At 38.8% G+C, this 9,127-nt stretch overlaps 1 long non-coding RNA gene across 1 annotated transcript; it reads right to left on the reverse strand.

Annotated features, from left to right (window-relative positions):
* Positions 1–2,004: 2,004 nt before the first annotated feature.
* LOC126627651 (uncharacterized) lies at positions 2,005–6,819 on the reverse strand. Its single transcript, XR_007625100.1, has 4 exons — positions 6,711–6,819; positions 6,506–6,627; positions 5,160–5,786; positions 2,005–2,317 (listed from the first exon to the last, which is right to left on the reverse strand). It is a non-coding gene; the product is annotated as an uncharacterized LOC126627651 (long non-coding RNA).
* Between the last annotated feature and the right edge of the window lie 2,308 nt (positions 6,820–9,127).

Below are 9,127 nucleotides of genomic sequence, written 5' to 3' on the forward strand. Positions count from 1 at the left end.
GAGATGGAGGAGGAATGGTTTCTAAGGTTGTGGATGGGTTTTGACGAATTTTGGGAGAGTGTGTGGCTGAATGGAGATGTTTGTGGCTGCACAAACCTGTTTATTTAAAGGGATTAGGAAATTAAAAACCCTAGGCTAATTAGGTAATCAGGAATTAAGTTTAAAGCTTCTAGAATTAAGGAAACAAATCAGAAAATTAAAAGGAAAGGTCAAGGAAATTCGGCCAGGGTTTAAAGCATAAAAAGGAAGGTGTTTTAATGCTCCAAAACAGGAAAGAGCCCTCTCCCTTGCACGGCAAGGAAGAGGAAAGGGCAAGGGAGTGTGGCAAGGGGTCCATAAGGGTTCTAGGCTTTTGTTTTGTGTCCTAGAATGCTTAGAAAATCTTCATAATTGCTGGAACTTTTAGGGACAATTAGGAAAAATCAAACCAAAGTAGGAAACCTTGGCTTAACTTTCCTACTTCAAGTAGGAATCCTTGTTGGAGTAGGAATCCTTGTTCTTCTAGGAATCCTCATGTGATTAGGAATCCATCTTCAATTAGGAATCCTTCGTCAATTAGGAATCCTTCGTTGATTAGGAATCCTTCGTTGATTAGGAATCCTCCTTCATGTAAGCACTTTCCTACTTCAACTAGGAAACCTTGTTCAAGTAGGAATCATCATCTTCAAGCCTTCAAATTCGTCCAAACCTTGGCTCCAAACATGTGACATGCATTCCAAACTCCATTTTGCTTCTTTTTGCACACTTTGACCTTAGAACCTGAAAACACACAAAAGTGACTTTAAACACTAAAATAGCTAAGTAAACACAACCTAAATGCATGAGAACAAGCCAATTAAGTAGCATAAATATGCTCCTATCATTAATTTCGTCCAAAATCAAACCCACCTTATTTCTTTGAGTCATATTACTTAGAACTTGTCTTAGAATATGTTTTTAGGTGTTTTAGGTTATTAGGAAACCAAAATTCGTCCAAGTTGTGTTAGAGTCCCAAAACTGCCTAGAAAGTGGTTTTTAGGCAGTTTTGAGTGTTTGGTTGCTGTTTTGATTCTTTTGGTTCGTTTTAGTGTTTTAGAGTTTAGTTTTGCATTCTTTGAGTCTAGTTTCGTATTTTTAAACTTTGTTTTACAGATTTGAGTCAGTTTAGAGTGTTTTAGCAATCCCTCCTAATCCCCGGTTTAAGAACGATCCCTACTTATCCATACTACAATTGTCAACAAGAGGGTTAATTTGTGTGTTTAGTTATTTTACGCATCACCTGTTAAGTTAACGGGTTGTTTCGGGTATACATGTGGGTAACACGATACACGATAAGCAGAATATTAATTTAATAATTTTATAACCCTAAAAAAAATACTATAATTACTATATATATTAATTTAACAATTTTATACGCCTAAAAACTATAATAATTATATATATATATATATATATATTAAATTAACTATAATAATTATAATAATTATATATACTATAATAATTAAACCCCCAAAATATTAACTATAATAGTTATATTTATATACATATATATATATATATATATATATATATATATTAAATTTTAAATTAAATTTTATACCCCTAAAAACTATAATAATTATACATACAAAATAAATAGATTTAAATCTACTTAATAAATAAATAAATATATATACACACACACACACACCATTGAACTTCATGGGATACGAATTATACAAAACTAATTTCAATGATTCAACCGTCAAACTTGTTTGTATATGCTTCGAGATCGCATCAGCAAAAAATTACAAAAAATAAACATTCATGACACACCCCGTCCCGAAGGAGGGCATGCTGGCCGTCACGTGAGAGTGACGTAACCATTTGCACAGTACGGAAGCTTTAAAGATACAATTTATAATTTGATACACCCGAAGGTGAGTCCTAATTTTGTCCAATCTGTCAGAACACCGTCGAATTCCTCGTAGTCACCACACCTTTGTGATTCCTGAACCTGGAGGGGCGCAAAACCAAAATTGAGTGGGTCAGTAAAACAATTCTTTTCCAAATCCAAACATTTCTCAAAACGTTGTAACCCCTCTCCGTAAAACCTGTATACTTTCCCAGAAATGTAAAATATAAATATACATATATATTCTCAAACTTCATTTTTTACTATCTCAACATTTTTCTTTATCCATCATGCCATGCCATGTCTAATTCAACAGTTAAGTATGGATGCATCAACAATAATCATATCAGGTGCAAGAAAGTAATCAACCGGAGGCCCTCTAATATCCCTGCACGGTTGAACCTAGAGCTCAAAATCTATCACTCTCACACTCTGCCGGAGTCACTCCGCGTGACCTGTCCGGCCTTCTACACATAAGTTACGCTCTAGTGCTTCTCATAAATCATCTGTGCACATAATCTAAGGTCACCCACCAGTCGGAATCTCACTAACACTCTCGCGACTGGCCTGTCGTACCCACTCCGCGTGGACTGTACGACTAGCATCTACTTGGATCCAAGACGAGCGTGCGATGCGGTGAATACTATAAGCACTAAACTATGGTGCAGGATTTGAGCTCAATATACATCAACATCATCATAACAGAAATAAATACTCACATGTGCGTCCACCGCACCATTTCATACATATGCATCATAAATCAATTCTTACCCGTGCGTCCACCGCACCAATTCATGCATATGCATCATAAATCAATTCTTACCTGTGCGTCCACCGCACTAATTCATACATATGCATCATATATTAATTCATGCATGGCATTTCAACTCACATTTCTATATACTTTTCATATCAATTCTATGCATGGTATTTCACTTCCCGTTTTTTCCACATAACTCATATGCATTTCATTTTAAACATATTTTCATTTCAATTCAATTTCTGGGAAACGTCAAGTATATATATATACGGAAAACAAACTGCCCACTCACAGAATACATCGACGTCTCGTAAGTCCCTGAGCATCCCTTGGCCATGCCCGATGCCCGCATAAACCTCACCTATACAAGAGTAACCAATTTGACGTTATTTAACGCCTAACCCAAATCTTAGTTAATAACTCCTTATATATTGCTCAAATTGGGTATATAAATATACCACCGTGACCTACACAACCTCAGGATCATCCCCATATTTTTAAAATAATTTTTGGAGTCCTCACGCGCCCCCACGCGCCTGACGTGGCACGGACCTATGCGCCCCCACGCGCGGCCACGTGTCGTGCACACTAACGGCACAGTAAACGGCAGTTAGGGAATATTCTGTTAAATACTAGCATATTCCGTTAATTATTAACGGCGTCAGTCAACGCCGTTAGTATATTCCGTCAAAACTGACGGAATATTCCCTGTCTTCTCCGGCGATTCGCCGGTCGCCGGCGACTGTTCGCCGGTTTCTGGAAAAATTTCAAACTTGCTATTCTCCTTCGTTTTTCATCCAAATTTTTCGTACCTTATACCAAATTGAAGCCCTAAACACCTACTATCACGTTGGGAGGTTTTTAAGGTCTAAAAACAACAAGATCATACCTTCCAAAATTCCTCAAATTCGGCCAAACTCGAACCCAACGATCCCGACGTCCATTTTGTTCAAACGAGGCACTCCGAGCCTCCTCGTGACCTCCTTAAGCTCACTGTGAGCTTTGTTTAACCTAAAACACGGCCATCTTAAAGTTTGTGAACAGTGCAAATCCACGGGGTGATTTGAAACTAGGGTTTTTGAAATAGAACTCACCTGAAACTTGTACCCCCGTGCTCGTGAAGTTCCCAAGATCACGATGGTGATCTTAGATTGGACGTTCGTGTAGAATTGTGGTTGTTCTTGGTGTTTGCCGTGAGTTCGAGAGTAAGAGAGAGAGTGAGAGAGAGTCTGAAATGAAGGAAGAAGAGAGAAGAAAGATTACGGGTTTTAGGGAGTGTTTTGAGGGTAGGAGGCCCTACCTAAGTCCAAACACAATTTAACACATACAAATATAAATCTAACCCTAGTTTAGGATCTTAGAGTAAAACAAATGTCATACATTTACACACCTTAATCCCGTTTAAGGTCACATTGGTCATTTCACGTCCTCGGAATTAAAATTCCGGGACGGGCTGTGACAATTCACAGATCAAGTAACGACACAAAAAAATTCGACGGTTATAAACGAAAAATCACGATTTAACGGTTATTTTAACTCCGATTTTGATGATTTTTTACAGCTACACTCCTTGACCCTATATGAATACAATGAATGAATTCAATCTTCAATTTAAAATATTTACACTAATGGATACCACAAAATCTTATGTTATACTTGATGAAAGTATGAATAAACTCTTAAGTGTTAGTGAATCTATTGTTTTGATGGGATACGCATTCTATGAAACTAGTTTCAACGATCCAACCGTCAAACATGTTTGCATATACTTCGAGATCGCATACGCCAAAAATTGCAAAAAAAAAACATTCAGAGATCAAGTAACGAGACAAAACCTTTCGACGGTTATAAACGAAAAATCACGATTTAACAGTTATTTTAACTCCAATTTTGATAATTTTTTACAACTACACTCCTTGACCCTATATGAATACAATGAATGAATTCGATCTTCAATTTAAAAAATTTACACTAGTGGATACCACAAAATCTTATGTTATATTTAATGAAAATATTAATAAACTCTTGAGTGATAGTGAATATATTGTTTTGATGAGATACGCATTTTGCGAAACTATTTTCAACGATCCAACCGTCAAACTTCTTTGTATATGCTTCGAGATTGCATATGCCAAAAATTGAAAAAAACAAACATTCAGGGATCAAGTAACGGGACAAAACTTTTCGACGGTTATAAATGAAAAATCACGATTTAACGGTTATTTTAACTCCGATTTTGATGATTTATTACAGCTACACTCCTTGTGACACACCCCGTCCCGAAGGAGGGCATGCTGGCCGTCACGTGAGAGTGACGTAACCATTTGCACAATACGGAAGCTTTAAGATACAATTTATAAGTTGATAAACCCGAAGGTGAGTCCTAATTTTGTCCAATCTGTCAGAACACCGTGAATTCCTCGTAGTCACCACACCTTTGTGATTCCTGAACCTGGAGGGGCGCAAAACCAAAATTGAGTGGGTCAGTAAAACAATTCTATCACTCTCACACTCTGCCGGAGTCACTCCGCGTGACCTGTCCGGCCTTCTGCACACAAGTTACGCTCTAGTGCTTCTCTCATCAATCATCTGTGCACATAATCTAAGGTCACCCACCAGTCGAAATCTCACTAACACTCTTCGACTGGCCCGTCGCACCCACTCCGCGTGGACTGTGCGACCAGCATCTACTTGGATCCAAGGCGAGCGTGCAATGCGGTGAATACTATAAGCACTAAACCATGGTGCAGGATTTGAGCTCAATATATATCAACATCATCATAACAGTATTTAAATAATCACCTGATACTCACCTGTGCGTCCACCGCACCAATTCATACATATGCATCATAAATCAATTCTTACATGTGCGTCCACCGCACCAATTCATACATATGCATCATATATTAATTCATGCATGGCATTTCAACTCACATTTCTATATACTTTTCATATCAATTCTATGCATGGTATTTCACTTCCCGTTTTTCCACATAACTCATATGCATTTCATTTTAAACATATTTTCATTTCAATTCAATTTCTGGGAAACGTCAAGTATATATATATACGGAAAACAAAACTGCCCACTCACCTGGAGTTCGTCCAACAACTCCCTAGCACCACACATCAAGGCGTCATGACGATCGCCGCCTAGAATAGTAATCAAATCCAGGCTCAGAATTCATATCGATAGAATATATAACTTATATAAAATACGTCACTATGTTGATCGATCCGGAAGATCTGCCACTCAGATTTTAAATCCATAACTTCCAGAGGTCCACAATATATCTCTAGGATAACATCCTAAAATTTCATTAACATCCAACGGTCGGATCTCCGTCAATTTCCAAAATTAAGTGACGGTTAACATTTTATTTTATGAACTTACAACTCCAATTCCGGAAGATCCGTAACTCGGATTCCCAATCCGTAAGTTCCAATAATCCTCTAACATTACGTATTGCAATGTATTAAAGTTTGGTAACGATCCAACGGTCGAATCATCAATTCACATTTTCACCTAATGCGAAAACTATAAAACGTTATTCGAACACCTAACCAACAATCCTTAATAACTTTCTCATACGGTGCTCAATTTGGGTATATGAATATACCACAGTGATCTACTCGACGTCACGGGTCCACGCGCCAAGGAAGGCACGGGTCCACGCGCGCCCACGCGCACCTTCTTCCTCGCGAGTTCGCCGGACTGGTTTTTCCGGTGGCCGGAAAACTGGGGAATTTTCAAATGCTTCGTTCTCCTTCGTTTCTCAACCATTTTCTTCGTATAATATATCAATTTAAAGCCCTCAACATTTAGAATCACAATATACTACTTTTAAGCTTCAAAAACAACTAAATCTCACCGGAAAAATCCAAGCAAAACCGGCCAAACTTAACCCTCGTGATCCCGACGTCCAAATCCTTCCAACGAAGCACTCCGAGCTTCCTTGGGACCTCACTAAGCTCACTATGAGCTTGGATTGTCCTAAAAATCAACCAACAAAAAGTTCATGAATAGTGCCAAACTCGGACCTCGAGTTTTCAACGTGAAAACAAAGGATTCCTTACCTGAAAATGGTGTCTTTGAGTTCGTGGAGTCCTCACAAGCACGATGGTGCCTTCAAAACCCTCGATCCATGAAGTTTCAGGGTTATATGGTGGTGGTCCGTACGTTCGAGAGTGAGGGAGAGAGACGGAGAATGAGAGATTGTGAGGGAGGAGAGAGAGAGAGAGAGACAGGGTACGGGAAAGAGGGAGAGAATTGAGGGGTGTGGGATCCTACCCAATCCCCAACTACAAATTCTAACATAAAATTTAAGTCTAAGTCTCCACTCTACTTACCAAATTTTAGGAGCTTAGATATAACGAACGTAAAAATTATACCTTAGTCACGTATTGGGGGCATTTTCGTAATTTCATGTCCTCGGAATTAAAAATTCCGGGACGGGCTGTGACACCTTGACCCTATATAAATACAATGAATGAATTTGATCTTCAATTTAAAATATTTACACAAGTGGATACCACAAAATCTTATGTTATACGTAATGAAAATATTAATAAACTCTTAAGTGGTAGTGAATATATTGTTTTGATGAGATACGCATTTTGCGAAACTATTTTCAACGATCCAACCGTCAAACTTGTTTGTATATGCTTTGAGATCGCATATGCCAAAAATTGCAAAAAACAAACATTCAGAGATCAAGAAACGGGACAAAATTTTTCGACGGTTATAAACAAAAAATCACGATTTAACGGTTATTTTAACTCCGATTTTGATAATTTATTACAGCTACACTCCTTGACCCTATATAAATACAATGTATGAATTCGATCTTCAATTTAAAATATTTACACTAGTGGATACCACAAAATCTTATGTTATACTTGATGAAAGTATAAATAAAATCTTTAAATGTTAGTGAATCTATTGTTTTGATGGGATACACATTCTACAAAACTAGTTTCGACGAATCAACTGTCAAACTTGTTTTTATATGCTTTGAGATCGCATATGCCAAAAAATTGCAAAAAACAAACTGTAGACATCGAAATTTCGGTAAATAAATGTTGACCGATAAATCAAAGTGTCAACGCTCATGTATTACATAAATTTTACACGTAGCGTGTGACTAAACGAAAATTGAAATGAGTTGGAAAAGTCATCAAATAGGACACGTGTCAACACCTGGCAGAAACGACTTATTTCATCTGGGATATTATATTCAAAATTAGGCCTTGGAAAATTCTATAAATACAAGCCCATTTCATTAATTCAAGGGAACCAATTCATATTACACCTTGAAGCTCGGAAGCTCTGAAACTCTGAAGCTCTCAAGCATCCAGCAAATCCCGAAGAATCAAGAAAGTGTTCTTCGTTCTTCGTTCATCGTTCATCCAAGATCAAGCCCCAACGGCCCTTTGGATCAACAATCATCCACCAATCCAAGATCAAGCCCCGACGGCCCTTGAAGAAAGCACCATCATTCATCATCCGTTCATCCAAGATCAAGCCCCAACGACCCTTTGGATCAACAAACGTCGACAAATCCACACATCCAACCGTTCTTCAAGATCAAGCCCAAAAGCCCTTGAAGATCCGTTCATCACTGTTCTTCAAGATCAAGCCCAAACGCCCTTGAAGATCCGCTCATCACCGTTATTCAAGATCAAGCCTCAAACGGCCCTTGAAGAAACATTCATCCTCAAGATCAAGCCCCAACGGCTCCTTGAAGATCCGCTCAAATCCACCTTCAAAGATCAAGCCCATGGCCATTTGAACAAACTTCCAACTGTTCATCCAAGATCAAGCCTCGACGGCCCTTGGATCAACGAAACACCCATAAATCAACACCTTATGGAGATCGAAACAGAGGATCAAATTTGAGAGAGATTGTAACCCAAAACTATCAAATACAAATATTTGTTTGTGCACGTCGTTTCTTGTCTCTTTCGTTTCAGGAATTTTCCGTGTTCACAAATTGGCACGCCCAGTGGGACAATCTATGCCTCTCATCTCTTTCTCCGTTCAAGAAATTCAAGCGCGCTTCCAAAATTAATGGCATCAAGGAAGGCTCAAATTGTCCCCGCAACCGGCGCAAAGAACAAAAGCGTCATCGTCGCAACTGGTGTCACTTTGGGCATCACGACTCGAAGCATGGCAAGAGCTACTTTTGCCGCCTCTTTCACCTCTGCCAAGGGAACAAAAGCACCCAAGGCACGAGCCTTTGATCACCTTAGCCTCACTAAGGGCACCAAGGGGGGAAAGCCCAAGGAAATACTCCGAATCCATGCTCTCCGATGCCGATTCAAGCGACAGTTCAGCCATGTAAGTCATGACCATTGGAGCAACTTCAATCGATGAGCAGCTGGCTCAAATGAATGAAGCAATCGCAAGGCTAACCCAAACTGTGGAAGAAAAAGACTTGCAAATTGCAGCACTAGTCAACCGATTAGAGGCGCAAGACGGCGATAAACCCGAC

The sequence above is a fragment of the Malus sylvestris genome, chromosome 7, assembly GCF_916048215.2.
Source record: "Malus sylvestris chromosome 7, drMalSylv7.2, whole genome shotgun sequence".
In the NCBI taxonomy this organism is placed as follows: Eukaryota; Viridiplantae; Streptophyta; class Magnoliopsida; order Rosales; family Rosaceae; genus Malus; species Malus sylvestris.